Source organism: Struthio camelus, chromosome Z (assembly GCF_040807025.1).
Source record: "Struthio camelus isolate bStrCam1 chromosome Z, bStrCam1.hap1, whole genome shotgun sequence".
In the NCBI taxonomy this organism is placed as follows: Eukaryota; Metazoa; Chordata; class Aves; order Struthioniformes; family Struthionidae; genus Struthio; species Struthio camelus.
The window spans coordinates 4,383,277-4,403,041 of NC_090982.1; the positions used below are offsets into that span (position 1 = coordinate 4,383,277).

General features: G+C 35.7%; 1 protein-coding gene across 6 annotated transcripts in view; it reads left to right on the forward strand.

Annotated features, from left to right (window-relative positions):
* LINGO2 (leucine rich repeat and Ig domain containing 2) overlaps positions 1 to 19,765 on the forward strand; it is a 489,457-nt gene that overhangs the window by 164,643 nt on the left and 305,049 nt on the right. For 5 of the 6 annotated variants that reach the window (XR_011137928.1, XM_068928449.1, XM_068928454.1 and 2 more), the window contains exon 2: positions 18,234 to 18,313. The gene's annotated coding sequence lies outside the window, so the exon portion shown is untranslated. Of the gene's footprint in view, positions 1 to 13,351; positions 13,439 to 13,739; positions 13,832 to 18,233; positions 18,314 to 19,765 lie in introns of those variants that run through there. The other variant, XM_009680036.2, reaches the window with a different exon arrangement.

Below are 19,765 nucleotides of genomic sequence, written 5' to 3' on the forward strand. Positions count from 1 at the left end.
AATTCCCCATGCAATTGACAGATTTTGTATTCTTTTGTTTTAGATTGGTCATTTCAGAAAATCTTGAACGTTTTCGTGAGATCGATATTCTAGCTAGCTAGGTAACAGTTCTATCAAAATGACTATATCAAACTCTTGGCAATCATCTCACTTGTTTTGGCACTAATGGAGTATGAAATATCTGTTAGTTTATCTGAAAGCTCCGGTTGTTTAACAAACAGCCCAAATTTATCATTTTTGTTGAGAATTTGGTGTTTAAAATTACTGTTGCGCTAAACGAGTGGGAAGAAACACTTTTAGCCTCCCTTTCTTATTTTACCTGCAATTTCTTTAGTGAATTGAGGAAAGTTCATTAGTGTTTGATCCTTGAAATTGTAGCTTCTACTCAGGTTCTGAAATCATCTTCACTGACTTCAACCGGAAAAGCTGAAATTGCTTATACGGTGTCATAGTTTTTCAGGAGAGAGTGAACTATTGTGAATTCATGCATTTGGGTTCTGCTTCCACACAGAGTCTTGCTGACTAGCAGGAACTTTCACCTATGTTCATGCATATTCGCAGTCATAGATAATATTTGCTTATGAACCATTCATGACCTGAAAAAGATTAACAATATAGAAATAAGAAAATGATATTACTTGCCTATAGGAAGAGGATAAATGACCGACCTGTAAAGACTTTGAATAGATGAAAGCATATTGAAGTTTCTTGCAGTGTTGTGGATTTTTTTCTGTCTTTTGAGGTCAAAAAGATCTGCAAAGCAGTTCTTAACAACCGGAAAAGAAAATCTCTATCCATTTATAATACTGTGTTTTTTGCTGTCAATTGATTCTTGAATGCAGTAGGTAAACATATTTATATTTACCTAAAATAATAAAAATTGCTATGAGGCAATAAAATTGCTCCCACGCTCTTTCCTATAAGTGTTCCTCCAGGTATGCAGTACTCTAAAGTGCTTTTATGACCTCAGAGACTATATGATATATTTCTGTTCCTTGGCTGGCTGAATACGGCAGCTCCCTGAATCATACTCCCCATGTGAATTATGAATTGAAAACGTACCTTCTCTGCAGTATTTGGTGAAAAGGGCAATCATTCCTGTTAATAGTTGTCCCTGTGTGCTGGTAGAACATCTGCAGAAAGAGAGTACAAATCAGTGGGAAAAACAGGGCCCTTGTTTTAAAAGAACTGAATAATAATAATCGAATAATTTTCAGTCGTGGCTCTCTGTGATTCTCTGCAGTATGAAGGATTTTTTTTTTAAGCTCAGAAGAACAGAGGATTGATTTATCTGATATCTGCTAGTGCTGTAACTACTAATGGTAATATTTATCATTATTGTGCTAGCTGGGTTAGCCGAATTCTTGGGAAAAAAATTAGCTCTTAATTTGAATAAGCTGTTGTAAGTAGTGACACAGTCTTCCTTTCTCTGTCCCCTTTTATTATTTTGCCCTAGGAATATCCAGGCGCTCCAGAATCCTTATATGCCAAGTATATAACATGATGGTATGTTACAGCATAACGGTGCAGTTCCACGAAGTGGCGTAAACCAGTTTAATAACACGAAGCTGCAGAAAGCGGCAATCCCCTTTCCCAGTCTTACTCTAACATAGCTACATGCTGTGAATCCTTACCTTGTGCATCTTATTGCATACTTTTGTCTGACTCTAGTATTCATCAGACACCTCCATAAGCTGATACAATTTGCTAGCTGAGCTGAAAAATAATCCAGCTGGATTTCTGATTCGTTTACCAAGGAGTTTAACCAGCTCTGCAGCTGGAGCAAGGTCAGTTGCGGGAGCACTCAGGCAGGAGTGTGGAAAGCAGGAGAGAAGAAGAAAGGGGAGGAAGCAGAACCTTCCTCTTGTAAGTAGTTGCGAGCTGCTTGCCAGCCTCTGATCAGTTTTGCAACTTGTGGCGCTGTGATCAGCTGATACATCCATGCAGATAACCTTTCATATCAGCACACTGGCTGTTCTAGCTAAAAGGTCATTAAAAAGCAAGCCAGAATTTACACTGCAAAATAAAAATCATTATTTTAGTTTGTGTTGTGACAGGATCTAGTACCAGTGTTTCACAGAACCGTAGACTCACAGAACGATGGAGGCTGGAAGGGACCTCTGGAGGTCATCTAGTCCAACCCGCCTGCTCCAGCAGGGTAACTTACAGCATGTTGCCAAGGGCCCTGTCCAGATGGGTTTTGAATTTCTCCAGCGAAGGAGACTCCACTACCTCCTTGGGCAACCTCTTCTAGTGCTCTGTCACCCTCACAGGAAAGAAGTTCTTCCTCATGTCCAGACGGACCTTCCTGTGGTTCAGTTTGTGCCCGTTGCCTCTTGTCCTGTAGCTGGGCACCACGGAGAAGAGTCTGGCCCCATCGTCCTGACACCCTCCCTTCAGATACTTGGTCACATTGATGACTGGGAAGGAAACTGAGTGTTGCTTTCTCTTTTGGCCTCTATAACTGGTATAAAGCTTGTTTCAGTTTTTTTTCAGCATTTTATTCTTAAATCTACAGTAGAAAAACAGGCACCTGCAGGGTGCCACTGGCACTAATTCCTGAAAAGGAATTTTGAACAAAAACTTGGTCACTCTGAATCTCACCATGCCATATATACAAAGAAACACTTAATATTTTTGATGCATTTTAACATACCCAAGGACAAGCACAGCACTCTCTAAACTTCAGCATGTGTTGAATACATTTCTTTCAGTCACTGCAATAAATATTACAGCTCTGATCTAAAAACAGTTCTGCAAATAGGAGTCATTTTATGTAGACGAACATATTTTGTGGGGAATAATATTTTAGTTGTTCCATTGTTTAAAGTGTGATGTAGAAATAGCTTGTTTTAAAAATTAAAGAAAAGAAATGGAAATTGAGTTCTTTTATAAGCATATAGAATTTGGATTGTATTTTTAAAATATTTTTTACTTCACATTAAAATATTTGCAGCAGAGTTTCTTTATTTTGGCATATTGTAGGCTTTCAAGCATGACTGGACTTCTGCACAGCATCATAGTTCTGATTTGCATGTCCTGTTAGAGACACTATTCAACTGTAAATTAATTATGGAAAATAGTGGAATGTCATAATTAAGACTTGGCATAAGTCAATGAGTATCTGTTCTATAATATTTTTAACCTTTTCTATATTAAGTGAATATTACTAAACAGGGGAGGGGGAGGGGAAGGCAGAAGTATTGTTTTTTTCATGTGCCTAGAAATGAATCATTCATGTATTGCTAGCTAAGCTGCTGAAATATCTAGTTAGACTGTAAATCTAAGAAATACAATCCTAACTGAAAAGTTAATCATGCTTTACCTAAGTGTTCTGCTTCATATCACCATTGATACAAGTAAGAAATAGAATAGCAATAGAATTGCTTGTTTTTCTCTCTTAACAGTGGAAAGATGCTCTTAACTGCGAATTGCATCCACCGCTGAACTTCAGTTCATTTCTGATTTTGTCAGATCATGTGATAAAGCCAATCTCAATTTATAGCCTGTGTTGCACAATAAAAATATGCCACAAGGAGGATGCCTGTGGTTTATTTAAATGAGAAATTGATAAAGTCACATTTATTTGTCATGGGAGAGAAAAGGTGTTAATGATAGTTTGGAAAAGTAATGCTTAGGTTCTTTTTAAAACCCACTAAGACGTCTGAAGTACACTGATAATAGCATTAGCTTGTCATACATAGTGATAGCTAAAAGAGCAGCAACATGTAACCACTTATCGTTGCATATATAAATGCTAAGCAGACAGCTTAGCTTCTTCTCTGCCACAAACCTGTGCTCACTGTTTTTGCTATAGTGGAGTAGTGAAGAATGATCATGTACAGTGCTTAGGTGTTCCTCACTGCATTCTCATACCCTGTTCATCTTTCAGACCTTACACAAAAAGGAGACACTAGTAGATGCTGTTCTTAGTAAAATACTCTTCTGAGTTATGCGTTGGTCTTTAGTTTCATAGATGTAGCTGCATTTTAAAAAGTATCCTATATCTTTTTTTTTAGGACAGAATCAAGCACAAATACTGTTTTCATAGCAAATTACTAAAAACTACATAATTTGCTGAATAAAAGAATATCAATTCATACTTCTTTACTTATACTTTTAATTTTGCTTGTAAATCAAGATGATCATTAGAAGTGGCCAGCCTTTTGTGTGATCTTGCATGAGTTCAAATTTTGTCTCTAAAGTTTCAGATATGAAAAATGTGGGCAGTAATGGCCCTCTTCTTCCCAAAACAGTTTAAGTATTGAAGAAGAGCCATTGGCTCTCTGCAAGCAGAAGAGGCAGAAGGTATGGTAGTTTTACAACGTTTCTGGGATAAGAAAATAGCTTTAATAGATCACCTCTTCCAGCATTACAGCTGCACATTATAGTTTTGTTACAACAATGCAACTAATAAGCGTAACTATTTTTAGCATGCACTTGGAAATTGCTACTTTCCTGTACCTTGATGTACCACCAAGCCTTTTTTTAGACAATGCCCCTTTTTATCTTTTTCAGCCAGTTCTTATATAATTGTCATGTCCAAATATGCTGCTTCAATAGTTTCTAACTCAACATGACAAGCTTGTTTATACAGTTATTTCTATCTATCTCCAGCGGTTGCTGTTCTGAGGCATGTTCCATCTTAACTATCACCTATTTTAGTTACTTGCTTTTACAAGAAAGAAGTCAAATGGCTAAATTCAAAGTGAATGTAATTTGGAATACCATCTGCTATATCTTACATTAAAGTGCCTTCTTTTGAGCTTAATTGTGCAAACTCTTTAAACTGCTGACTTCATTCCCGAAAAAAAGGAAAAAAAAATGAGAAAAAGAATATTGAGACATATATTCAAGACAATGGAAACAAATTGTTATACACTTCTGAGTATAAAAACATTTTTTCTAGAAGTAACCATAGCAAAGCTAAGTGGCATGAAGAAACTCATATCGACAAATCAAGCAAATAATATCACCTGAGGGGAAAGAGTTCTTAATTTGTGGTTATGCAGTAGTCTGTAACTATTCCCTTAGGATGTTATGAAGCACTAAATTCAGACTGCGGCTGTTGGCAATTTTGGACTTTCGTGTAATTATGTAATGACATCAAATGATTAATATATTTTTCTGTTCCTAATTAACATTTATTTGGTGAATTGGAATAGTTCTCTTTCAACTCTTTTCACATATATTGCCCTTAAAATTATACTATAATAAATCTGCAGGCCTAACTTGAGCTTTTGAAAACTGTCACTGAACAAATAGAGTTGCATAACAAAGTGGTTGACATGCTCTACTGAACATGCCTTTGCAAATAAACTTAGACAAAAGTGGGTGTGGTGTATAGCTGTTTTACATCAAAAATATTAATCCTAGTAGCTACTACTCTTCTTACAGCAACTGCATTAATGTCATGTCTATTTCTGGGTTTTTTCTCTTGTCTCTTTTAGTACATCTAAAACTTTCTTTTGAAGCTTCTATGTTAAATAGAAGGAAAATAGTTTGAAGCTATAAAGTATAGGTGGATTGAAGACATATTTCAGAGGTTATGTATTCTGGTTGTCAAATCTGAGGTTCACAGTTATTGACTTTTATTCTCTCAGGACCGTATTAACTTTTGCATCTCAATAAATATGGATCTTTACACTTTTTCTCCCTCTTAAGAAAGTGTTGTTTTTATTATATCTCTTAGATGATACTACTAATTTTAAAAATGTCAAACTTTGCAAAAATCTGGAGAATATTGTCTCCTTTTACATAAAAAAGGAGAGAGATCAAAAGTTGCCTCGGTGCATTTATTGACAAGTCATCTTTGTTTATTTCACTGAGGATTTTCTCTCCTTTTCACTCAATAAAATTTTCCAGGAGATAGAGATGCTTTGTAAAATACAAGCTACTAGTAGAAAGAAAAATAAATCCACTATTCCAACTGATATCTTCTTGCTTGCAAATATATACAAGAAATTTTTATAGATTCTACTTTTTTTCAATGAAATCTATGGAGACTTTTTTTTTTCCCAATTGTGATGTTATTTAGAGTAGAGGCCCAGCCTCCTCACATTCTCATAGAGAGTGTTTGCTTTGAAAATCACAGCATTAAATGCAGTAAGCAAAACTGTGATGTTTACAAAGTTGTATTTGTAAAGATTTTAGAAGAGGGACATCTATCATCACTAAGAACACAGTGCAGCATTTACAGAAACGAGTTATTTTTTTAATTGAGTTCATTCGGGTGATATCAATGAAACACTTTGGTGTAATAAAAGTTCTATTCTTTTTATTTTGTATAGAAATGTTGAAACAGCAAAGATTCATCACACTTCCTGATAAACTTTTTGGCATATCTGTTCTCAAGAAAGTTTTCAAACACTGCAATTCAGAGAGGAAGAAAAAAAAAAAAGCTGCTGTATGAGAAAATCAGAGTTTTGCTCAGCTCCATATAGTGGCTCCAAGCCACTATACAGTTGAAAGATTTGGATAAAACTCTCATCTGCCTCCAAACCCTTTTTCAATAGCTGCCTCCAAAACCTTTTCTGCTTTGCTATCTTTCTTATGGTTGGAAGGGAACAGATAGATTAGCTATACAATTGCAGCCTATCAACTTTTGTATTATAACAGTTAGCTCAAAAACAAAAGTTGGGGGAATATGAGGATGTCATCTTCACAATAAATATCACAAAATCTGTAAAATGCAAGGCTTTTGCTTTACCAGTTCGTATTATTTAAACAGATTGTGAGCTCAATTTCATTAACTTCCAATATATTCTAATTTCTAAGGTCAAAGAGGATAATTCTGGATTTGGCGTAGTAATTCTCTTTCCTCTGAGCTTGAAAACCATAGCATTTTCCAAATCTGTTCGGTGAGTCAATTCCATTTATAAGTTCAAAGGGAAATAAGCTATTGTTGCTAAGAACTTGCTGAAAAGTAGAGAAGAAAAAATTCTCAAGTAGGTAATCCCTAATAAAAGTGCTGTTAGTATTAAAAAAGATTGGATGGAGAGGTTTCAGATTAGTAGGTAAAGAAACGTCAGCACCAATTTTAGTACCTGAGCCCAGTAGAATTAGTTGTGTGCATATATTTAAGCATCTTCTGACATCAGAGCTAGGGTGTGTACCTAAATCAAATATGAGAAAAATATAACTGTTTCTTCACAACCTCAATTAGATGTCAGGATTTTTTTTTTCCTTTTTTCTTTTTTTAAACATTTGAATAAACTATGTAGTTGAGGTGTCTCTATTCAAATTGCTATTGATGTTTATTCCTGGACTCAAATATTCCTGATTCTAAAGATGATATGAAAAACAAAAATCTGCTAATGCAGAAGCCTGCTCTGATAATTTCAAGTTGCCATAGTAATTTTGCTATTACTGAAAGTGCTTGAATTTTGTCTTTTTTTCTCCCTCTCTCTTTTGTCATCCGTATCCATTTGTTTAGTCTGCAGTCTTCTTAGTTAATTGCTTTTGTCTTTACTTCATGTTGCATTCAGCCTGTTTTCCCCTAAATTCTTCAAACACTGTTGAAAAAAACTCCATTGGTCGATCTGTGACAATTTATTCAATAAAAGAAATGCAACTTTCTAATAGTATTTCAGTTTTATGTGTCTACAGGACTAGATACTAGATAAAATATCTTGTCCCTAATTTTCGAAGATGGATGTTTAAAGTTAGTTCTCAGTATAGTTGTTGGGCTCTTAAGTAAGCAAAGATAGTTTATCCAGGATAATTCCACATATCCTGGCCCACGTTAATATATATTTACTTATAATAAATGCATGTAAGCTCAGTGTGAGTAGAATGCGCTGCAGAGCTGAGCTGAAATCACCTAAAGCTGTGACAGTGTCTTGTAGAAATATGAGAGGTGCTCACACTATAATCATCAGTGGATTTGCCTGAACCTTATTAGTTTTGCATGAACCTTTTTAGTTTAAATGAAGTAGGGGTATGAGCTGGCTCTGTACACGCTCCAGATGCAAAGTACTTCTCTTTATATAACACTGTGGTAAGTGGTAGAGATTAGCCCAGCTGACCCAGAGCTAAGTCAGTCAATGCCATGGTAGCTCTAGCTGAAACCATTTCCACCAATCGTGCTTCCCAGGTCTTCGTTATCTGGCAAGACAGTGCAGAAACCCCTGCATCCAGATTGGCTTTGCTAGACACTACTGACTCCAGAAAGAAAGAGACTTTTCCTGAAAAAAAAAGAGAAAGAGGAAAAAGAGATCTTTTTCCTGAGCTGACCCCTCGGACAGTAATTTGCTGCTCTATTTGCCTAATGCCATGCTGCAGACAATAAATATATCCATGGTGATAAATGTCATGAACGGTTTCAACCTACATGATTGCACATATTTCATTGTACTAACTGCAATAAAATACCTTTATGTGGCAAAAGAAATTAAAAGGTGAACCATAATACCGGTTAGAATCAGTGGGAGTTGCTCTCTATGAGCTTTAGTGTGTCCAAAATGTCATAGCAGGCATTCAAAACCATGTGAAAATACATCAGGTTTTTAAAAGGTTGAAGTATTTATGTGTAGAAGTCATGGAAAAAGAGTTTATTGTCTTGGCTTGGCATGTATTTATGGTGCGAGCTTTTAATTTGTGTATGAAGGTAAGAAAACAGGTTGCAAAAGCCACCCAGGGAAATGAGTTCAACGTCTTTGGGCATTTATAGTTCATTCTCTGAAATAATACGCTTTAAATAGCCTCAGTGTGTTTTCTGAGTATCTGAATTGAAGAACAGTAATTGGAAAAATAAATCGCTAGTCCAGAAGTTATTGATGGTGTTGGGTCAAACATTTTGATGTTCTTGGAGCATTTACAACTGAAGGAAAGTATATTGCGGGTTCGACCAAAATGTCAGCTCAAAGTCTCAGCAGTATCTCCAATACCATTCAGGCAGAAAACATTGCTAATTCACAGTATGTTAGCTCTTAAAATAGTATAATTCGTATACTGATAGGCTGTTCTCACAAACTATACTCAGTGTACTCACAAACACAAACACAGACTAGTTTAAGTGTGTCTTTTATCTTTCTGTTTCATATGCCCAGATGGTAATCTATTTGCTTTGGGGTGAATTCATGAAATGAAGCATCTGGAGTTTAGAGTATTTTGATTTGCTTCACTAGCTGCACCAAGTTCAGATTACGTAACTGAAAATATTTGCTGCTAGAGCTCTTGCCCTGAAAGTTATGTTGCCGAAAGGTAAGGAAAGCATAAATGTGTTGATACTGACTTCCAGGCTACAGTTTTACTAAGATTACTACAAATCCTTGGGGCAAGAGCTCTATTTCCCCATCTGAAGACAAATGCCATGTGTTTTATAAACACAGCCCTGTATAATGAATCAGGTCTGTGCTTAAATCATCTATTGTCTATCACAAGTGCAAGGTCAAATAATATTTTGCTTTAGTATACCAATATTTGTATAAAGTTGATCAAGTTATTAGTGACAATCCTTCATTCTCTGTTATATTGCTAAAAGGAATCAATTATGTTACAAGTAGATTGCAGCTGTAAGATCAGTTATATCTTATATATGCGTGCTGAAGAGTTGTCTTATTTTACAGGTGTTTACACGTCTTTTTTAATTCAGCCACTGGTTTGTGTGTCTGACTATGAATAAGGAGAAATCCTGAGGGCAGAAAAGAAAAAGGAAACTTCAGATGCAGCTCAAATTTTGTTTTTTTCAGAGTATATCATACAAGCAGTAAGCATGGTAATTGCTTGATTGGTAATTCCCATGGATTTAAACAACACTTTGTGGTGTCATTAAGCCATACCCTTGACACTGAAATCTGTGTCTATGTATCGATGGTTAGAATTAATAGCATCCATGAAAGCATGACAGACATTTTTACTTCTCTGACCTAGAAGAGATCAGGCCCTATCTGAGTAACAAATAAAAGATTAAACATGCTTACATACACAAGCTAAGAAATAGCAGCTTTGCTATTGGATTTGCTCAGGCTTACATTGCACTGTTAAAGTTAGATACCAGGTCTACCTTTAGATGTTCCTGAAATTATACATACCATTCATTTTTGTCACGATAGTATAGATAATAGAGGCCTGCAGACCACACGGGTGGAAGCCACCTGAAACACAATGATTATAACCAAGTACAGAAAACACAAGAGTACTACTGGGCTCAAGCAGATGCATGTCTTCTTAATCCCCATTCTGGTAACATCTCTTGCCTCAGCACGCATCTCACTAAGATGGGAAACCTTCCTGATTAAAAGTCTTATACCTTCAGTTTTTCTTACGACAAATCTTATTTGCTAAGCTAGTGAGAAAAGATTATAAAATGCACTGTTACAAACCTTTGATATTATAGTATATAATTTCTTTTTGAACTAATTATCATGCAGCAAAATAAAGCTGGCTGTCAGACTCCGTATTAATGAAAACTATAATTAATAGTAATGAGTAAATGTCAAGTGGTATAAGCAACTAATGGAAAGTCTAGATATTCATATAGAGGTTTTGCAGATCAGTGTGATAAATTTAATCCATGTCCCTAACTCTTTTTACACTGAATGGGAAGAATAAGTGGGGGAGGTGAAATGCAGTTTTGTCAGGTCTTCGGTTCATAAGAGACTGCATGTCTTCCTGATGCCCATGACAGCATGAGAAACTGTAAAAAGGGAGAGTTCATATAACAGTTTTTGATCTATATTAACCACTCATCCCTGAATGTCTCTAAAATTTAAAGTTAAATACGGAGTGGTTCCCAGAAAATGTTTCCCCTGTGAGGTATTTCACAGCTCTAAGAGTATCTATCTGAGCCATATGTTGCCATCACAGATTACTGAAAGTGAGTTGATCAAGTGGTTCCTTGCAAGAAATGTTCAGATGTTTGTCTGTTATTAAGCAATTTCTTATAGCTTTAGCTCTGCTGATGTGGAAACACCAAATAACGTCACGTACCATATGAGAAGACGGGTTGGGTGACTGAGACCTTTGAGGTTGAGACATACATGAATATTAGTTACCTTTGTGTTTGGAGTAGCACAGATTTAAATCAATGCCTATGGGAGATACATGGTTATAGTCAAGATGTTAAAACTCATTAATTTTGGTTCTGACTCTGGGTAGCATTTCAGCAGTATTTAGAGAAGTGGAAGTGATAGTTATATAGCCTTTATAGAAGAATCCTGTTGATGACAAAAATACAGAAAAGAGAAAGACAGGTAGTTACGATGGGACCAGCTGATACTTTTCCATTTATCTTCAATTCCATTAGGTTTTGTCTCTTTATGGCTGTTTGCTTTCATTTCTTGGTAATTTTAATTTTGCAAATTCTTTGCATATTTATACTATCACAGAGAATGACTTTTATTGAAAAATGAGTGAATTCTCAAGAGTCATACCAAATAAACGTGTAGAAAGGACTTTTGGAGTTATTTGGTGAAGGCCATAAGCTTCTTAACATGACTTTTGTCCACAGTAGTTCTGTGAGTGAAATATTAAACACAGTAAGTATGCATTCTATCTGAAGGTTACATGATGATGAAAAATGATGAAATGGCAGAGGCAATTTAATTCTGTTATTGTAAAATGACTTGATATCTGTTCTTTTTACCTGCACCAAAGGCATCAATGAATGTGCACGCACATTGTGCAAAGCGTGTGAGATATAAGAGGGTTGCGTGGAAGGGCTGGCTTTTGAAATCTGAACTTCATTAATTTAAAAAAATTCATACAGAATGACTTCCTGTTTAAAACAGAAATTGCAGTTACTGAAGAACATATAACTCTGAAGACATTCAAAAAGGGAAATCTGAGCAGATTGTTTCAGCTTTTCAAATATGATAATATTACTTCAGTTCAGTTTTGATTATTTATGGTAACTGGAATAAGCTAATGAGAGATATACATTATAGAGGAAATGATAAAATATAAATCCAAGCCTATATTCAGTTCTGTTGTTAAAATATTAGAAATGATTTATAGGATCTTAGAAGATGGATCTAACAGGTCCTCAAGAGGTCATGGTCCATTCCCCTAAACAGTGTTGAATCTATCTGTATATATGTCATTTATAAAAAAAAAAAGTTTCTCTGAATTTTCTTGGTAACGGAAATATTGGCGCTTCTACTACTGCCATAGGTAGTTCATTTCAGTGCTAGACTATCCTTAGATTAGGCATTTTTTTCCCCCGATAAAGTTTAATCTATTTTTTCTGCAATTTAAACTGAGTACTTTCAGCTGCACCTACTTTTAATGTCTGTTTTTTTAATTTCACTCTTTTCTTATGCAGGATCTGAAATGCTATACATATACTGAATGCAACATGTCTTCATAAGAGAATTCATTGGACATTTTAGTGCTATGCCTCCTCTTGTGAAGCTACAGTTTCACTGTCTCACTGTAAAATTCTCCTTAGCTGGGGATAGTGGAATGAAGTGAGGACAAGATGCATGTCAGTTACAGTGGTCCACAGTGTAGCAACTCTACCAGGAGTGGAAGAGTTTTGGAAGCGTTACCATATAGTCCTGAAGCTGACTCTGAAAGTCAATGCTTACAGAATGTTGTTCAACTCAGAATTTTGAATACCAAGATCCTAAATACCAAGCATGTAAGATACGCTTCCAGGGAAAATGTGCTATCTCTGTCCTGCAAGATCTACTTTTATATTAGCTCTGTATTAGCTTTATATCAGAATTAGATTTTTAGAAAACAGGCTTTGAGCTTATATATTGCAAGCATTCTAACTAATCTGCTAAAAAAAGCATTAGGCTTACATGAAAAAGTTTTATTTGTTCAATTCTTTAAAGTTTGACAAGAAACATTTTGTGGTTTGAACTATGTCAGACTTATGAAACAAACTACCACTCTCCTCAATGCATCTTGCAACATCTTTAAAAAAAGTAATGATTTAATCTGAGGGGGAAAAGACCAGTTACCACTTACAAAATTGTATGGTCAAAAAATTGCATGATTTTTAAGCTTAAATCATTCCATAAATTATACATCAGGTATAATTATTATGGTGAATTATGGTGTTCAGGTATAGGTCTGGATGAGACTCATCATTATTAATAGAATTTTGAAATTTTCTTTAAAATCTGAGATATATATGGTCTGACTATTAAGCTGACAAGTAGTCAGCTTTTTCGCTGTTACTGCATCTCAGTTTTAGCTCTGTGACCTTAAATGTTTGCTATATTTTAGGATATATTGGCCACATAACTTACTTTCATGCCACTCGTGTTTCTTGTGTGCTTTATGACAAAACTCTCTTCAATCATTTCACATATGTCTGGCATGCAGGTCAAAAAATCTGACTGACATCTCCCAAGGCTCCACAGGCTGTTCCTGTGTTGTGTGTTTGGAGACTGTTTCAATGCTATGACACTCGCAGCTGTTCCTCTTCCTTAAAGCTACAGCATGATTGAGTTTACACTTATCCAGTTGGAATAAACGAGTTTAGGTAAAGTATTCTGGGTTACCAAAGGGTGTTTCCGCCCTACGATTTTCCTCCATAAATTTTGATGAATTTGGGGCAAAAAGTTCTATGGTTTCTCCACATTATCTGTGAATGAAACATCTTTTTGTTTGTTTTGGACTTTTCTTCTGCTGAGTCTCTTGTAAATCCCACTAATTCTTATATTATTATTCTTATTCTTATATTGGCCCCTACTTACGCCACTCATGATTTTACAGAACATTGTTTTTCCCTCCCCTCTCATATGTCTTAGTGTTTTCCATTTTTTTCTCTTTTCCATTCACAGCAATTTTTAACGTTCAGGTCTGCTTTCTTTACTACAAAGCTGATATCGTCACAGAACTGCTTCCCAGGACTCCCAGATCTTACTTCTGAGAGGTAATAATCAGATCAGAATCCACCATTTTTTAATATAATGCTAGACTTTTTTCTACATATGCATAACTTTACATCTAGCAACGCTGGATTTCATCTGCTATTGCAACAACTAAGTTTCTGCAGTTCTTCAGTGTCAGCTCCATGCCAGCTAAAGAGCAACTCAGTGTGCTAAGCAGCTCAGGGCCAGGGGCAGATTGTTGTGAGACTGCCAATAGTGACACCCTGCTACTGGCAAAGTTGATTAATTCCTCTGCTTCTTACCTTTGAGGCAGCCACTTATCTATACACGAACCTCTTCTCGTGTCCCGGAAAACTTTTGGCCTTTTGCAATGGACTTTGTGGAACACCCTTTGGAATTTCTCGTAACAACCCCCCTTCTACCACCTTGGTTTTGCCCTCAGAAATAATGAAGTAATGAATTAGAGACGTTATCACCAATAGGGAGTTTATTTTTTGAGTCTCTGCCGTGGAGATGACTTTGAAGTTGATATTCCATTGTACTACTATATTTTGGGAGGGGGAAAGTGTGATTGTTCAAATATCCTTTGAAGGTGGGAGGGAATCTAAAGCAGAGTTCAGAGTCAAATTCTCCCTTGCTCAGTCCCATCTGTATTTTAAATCTGCTATGTGTGCAGACAAAGGTGAAGGAGACTGGCTAAAATGTTTAAAACTCTTCCTTATTTTTTCAGCAAGAAAGAAATGAAACAAACTTTTAGAGGCATGGTGGGTTTGCTTATCTGTATTTTTTTTTATTTCTGATTTTGTGCAGCATTCAATCTGAAAAGAATCCAGAATTCAAAAACAGTTGCAGTTCCCAAGAAATGGAAACCTGACGAAGCCTTTATTACCATAAGTCAGTTCCAAATAAAGCTCCTCCCTTCTCAGTAGAAATCGCCAAATAAGTTAGCTTTAAACCTGTAACCTTGAACTACACGGCAGCTAAAGCAGAGTGTTCTTCATTTAGCTTAATGCTACATAATACATTTAGGAATTCAGTATAGTGCAGAAATCTTTCCCAAGACACTCTTCCAGCATGGGAAAGAACTTCTGATCCCTGTGGGAAAGTATTGTGGAGAGATTAACATTTTTGCAGTAGCACTGTTTCTTTTGGAGGGAAATACCTTTTCATTGAAACAAATAAAGAACAGTGAGGTAAGAAACTGCAGCAAAGAAATTGCCCATCCTCTAGCAAGGATGTCCTGCTCAGTATAAAAGCAAATGCATCCTGACATTCTCTTTGCTACGAAACGCTGCCAATAAACTGTTGCTCTTTTGACTTATAATAATGGTGTAAACCCCATGGCAGCATGCAGAAGTAGACACCTCTGTCTGGCTTTCTTAACAAGAGTTGGCAGGAGCATGTAGAGAAACATAGTCCTTCTTATTGCTTCTACTCTGAAATTCTTGGAGATAAAATTATCTGCACTGTGCTAATATAAATAAAATTATTAAGAGAGAGAGAAAACATAGAAAAAATGTATTTTATAGTGTCTGTATGTTTTAATACTTCTTATGATTTGAGCTAGAAAAGATATTTTTTGTCTACTTAGAGAGAAGGAATAAAGAACATAAGCTAAAATTTAAATAAACTGTGTAGAAATAAGCTCTATCTGTTAATAGAGCATCTTTTTTATTCTGCTTTCTCATTCGCACAAGACAATACTATTTTCTCGTGTTTCTTTTCCTGCTTTCTTGTATCTCTGGATATTTCCATTTCTTCAGATAATAATTTGACCTCTTTGTTAATAAAAGGATTTGACTTTGAAATTATTTTACTCAGTGGCTCTCTCTGGTAGATGATACAAAGGTAGCAGCAGTACAACCAGATTTAGGCAAGAACAGGAGTTTAATTTTCTGAGTGTTGGAAGAGAATATGTTCAAGTTTCAACAAAATGTTGGAAAAGTTAAGCTTTTATTCCATAACAATTGTTAAAAAAATTCAGTGGCAAACTTTCTACCCACACCTTTTAAATTCACAGGATTCAGAATTCCTCACATGAGCTACTGAGTTCTTTTGTTTTTTGAGGGGATGGAGGAGAGGGAGCAGGAGAGGGGAAGTGTATCATTCAGAACTACAAAGTACCAAGCAAATTGCATAAAGGGGCCTCAGATGCCCAAGAGATGGACTAGTCTATGTGCTGAATCATTCCACTCCTTCAAAATAATTGTTTCTAGGGAACTAGAGGAGAATATTTTCAGCTAGGTTCCATTGTGGTAGTGCATTTAAAAAACAACAAAAAAAAGGTAATTCTGTACTAAGGTTTATTTTCACATAATTTGACAAATGTGTTTGTGTAGCAAGCTGACTGTAAACAAGAAGTCAGCATTTGTTGATTCGAATCTCATCTGTTTCCTAAATGAGCTGAATTCTTCTCTCAAGGTAGCAACAGCATTATCTGGTGAAGAGAGTGCTGCCCTGGGTGCTTGCAGCTGTTTACTGGCTTCCAAGTGCCCTTTTGCAGCTTGCATCATTTCCTGATGCTTCAGATTGACTTCTGTGTAATTGGGATGATGATAATTGTCATCGTTGCAAAATGGAGATCTACTGTTGAAAAACACAATAACTAGTTATCTGTCTATAACTAAATGTGATTTAGTAATGACTTCTATGTTAGTTTCTGAGATGGACGAATATGTGAAAGTACAGTTGTACAGAGGCATGCATAAAACTTTTTGTCATGATCTGTTTTACCTATATTACTGCACCTACGTGAAACAGCAAAGACTAAAATATCTGGAAGTGAATACTGAAACGGTAAACCAGCTTCATTCCCTTCACAGATGCTCCAGGGTGTTTTCTGATGGTGTTTTCTCTAGGTGACAGTATGAAAACAGTTTAGGACAATGTTTCAGGACAATATATATTTGCCAAGAATGCAATGATATGTCTGTATTTTAAGTGAGAAAGATTATGTGGTACTTGATAAACAGTCACATATAATTTGTGACAATTGCTTATCTGAAGTTTAGCATTAAAACCCCTTCCAACAGTAAGAACAGTATTACTTGGAAATTCTTTTTTTTTTTTTTTTAATGATAGATAATTATCAAAATTGAAGTTGTCAAATAGACCAGATTCAGGAAAGGTATTGAAAACCGGAATACTCTTCTAACTACTTTCGATTATTAAATATCAGTACTTTATGTCTAAACATCATCTTTATGATCACCCTTCTTACAAGAGGAACATTCATCCCACTATGTGCATTCTGCAGAACAGCTCAGAACTACAGTTCAGCTGTTGCTCAGTTTGTCTTATCTATGATCAAGCATATGATACAAAATGTTTGAATTAACTTATATATTTATAACAGTGTTTTGGTAAATGCATAGCAGGTTAGCTGAATGAGAGTTGCATAAAACCATTTGACCATGAAATTTGTCTGGTCTTTCACAAAATTGCAATACTATTTTTATATAATACCCTAAAAAATATTTTGTTTAAATTTTTACTACAAATATATTTGAAGCAATATTTGTTTCTTTCTTTTTCATATGCTGCTGTGAATTTTCAAAACAGTTTCTGTCAGACCATAGCCTGTTTTATGGGGAGGTGTAGACTCTTCTTTTCCAGGCAGTCTGAAAGTTCTTGGAAAAGTTATTTCTGTATAACAGCCAAAGAAAGAATTTTATTATCTGGGATTATCTTTCTGAAAGACTATGGGAGATATGTTGATCGAAAGAGTCTGTGCCATATTTTTTAGATTAATTTTGAAATAACACAAGGAAATTAACTTGAATTTGGTATCAGTGTAATTCTTGATTATTGTGTAATCTTTTGCTCTAGCAGGGGTTACTCTGGTCCAGAGAAACCTACTAGTCAGAAATTTCCTTTCTCTCTCTGCCATACCTCTTCAGCACATTTTTGTCCTGTGTTTCAGTAAAATAAGTGGAAAGTTCTGATTTTAATTCCATATGGCAAGACGGGGGTGACAGTTCTGAAATGCTCATTGCTTGCTGTGGAGTAGGAGACAGGGATAGAACACACTTGGCTGTGGAAATGCCGAATGCCATTGCAAGTGGAGAGAACAAGCTAAACCTCCTGTTGAAATGACTTTTTTTTTTCTTTTTGTCTCTGTCTTATGTTTAATACTTTGTCAGTTTCAGCTTTCGAGCCTTAGTAAACTGTTTTCTAAGCTGCTGTAGGCAACATAGTTCTCTGCCTCCTCAAGAGTACCAGCGAGTACACATTATTATTTGGTATTTGGAATTTTCACTTGCCTCTTTACATCAGTAGGGATGTTTATAGCTCTGACAAACCTTTTTGCTCTTTTTCTTTCTGTAGGAGAGAGCTAAATATGATCCTAAGCCATACTAAGGAATTTCACTAAAACCATCACCATTTCAAAGACCTTAATACAACTGAGTATTCTAAATGGGTTTTCCTCTTCTTGTTTCCTAGTAAGCAAGCAATAGAGCTGGAAAACTTGGCAGTGAACTCTATCTTTCCTGCTTGTATCCATGGAACCTGGATCTTACAAGGTAAATGTTCTATTTTAATTAACTGTAATTTTATATTGTTATATAATTTTCAATGCCTAAAATGACCTTTTAATACCCCTTGTTGAAGAAATACCCTTACTTAGTGGTTCACCTTAGTGGTTCAGCATTGCATTCTATTAAATATTCCTGTACTTTAAAATAAGTGTTATATGTTGCTTTGGATGCATTAACAAGCATACTCACTCTCAGAAAGAAAGGAAAATGTTGCCAAGATCTAGAATATCGGTGAGTTTCTGAGCTATCCTTCTTATATTTCCATCAGTCTGAGTGGAAGAAGAGTTAAGGTGAACCTTAATATTTAAATTTGAATGTGAATGCATTTATTATTTAAGGATCTCTTCTCTGTGTATATGTTTTATGTGTTTATTGGAGATTTTATTAGTAGGGGGGCTAAAAGTACTCCTTCAGATGTGTCTGGCTGTGCTTGGCAATCCTTATTGGTGCACAGCTTTTAAAATGAAAGATTTTGATGCCTGTTCTTAAGCTTGTTTCTTAATAGTAATGTTCGAAAGGTAATCATGTTAAATATTTGGAAAATTTAGTTATCTAGAGTTTCAGAATGTCTAGGGGAAACTAGCTTGCTTTAATGATTATTTTTGTTCCCGTGGAAGACAATGCTGGTTCTGCGAAGAAAAATATCTCCCTTAATATCTTCCTCAGCTTTGTACAAGCGTCTAGACTTAATGTTACTCGCTTTCCTTATAGACATTGTTCCACTCCTGAATTTCATCTTTGAAGTTGTTCTAGTTATAGGAGAGAACATTCCTCTCTGAATTTTTCTGCTACTGAAACTAGCCCTTTTACACATGGTGAAAAAAGATTTTCAAAAGCTTTTTTTTGTTGTTGTATATTAAAAAGAATTGAACCAGAAGCTATACAAAAGCTTCTCCAAATTCATGCTTTTAAATGTAGTGCTGAGCTGAAGAATTACCCCCTCTTGACAGAAGGGCCTCCACAAGTTCAAGGTGGAAAATTGGCCCTTTTGAAAAAGAAAATCAGCAGCCTTCCAGCACCTAAGACGGCAGAGTGAATATTCTGCTCTTCAGCATTTATTTAACAAGCCGAACCCCATGGCTGTGCATTTTAATGTATTGTATTTCTTTAGCAGGGAGAGGAAAAAGGTGCAGCAGCTGTGCTGTGAGTGAAACCCTGCTACAAGATGTGGGTGGGGACTGTAAAAAGAAAAGTAGCAGCATTTTGTTTCAGGCACCTTCTAACAATGGAAGCCATTTGTAAATACTAAAAAAGGCTTTCATTTTTACCAACTCTCTTCCACCTTCCAGAAACAGTAGAAAAATTTCTATTGTGAGGAAAAGTCCGGACTCAGTGGTTTTGCATATATATTGTTAGGCATCGAACAATAGGGATTCTTAGAAACGTGTGGGTAATGTTGTGTTTCAAGGAGATGCTGGTGCTGCTCCTCAGAACTTC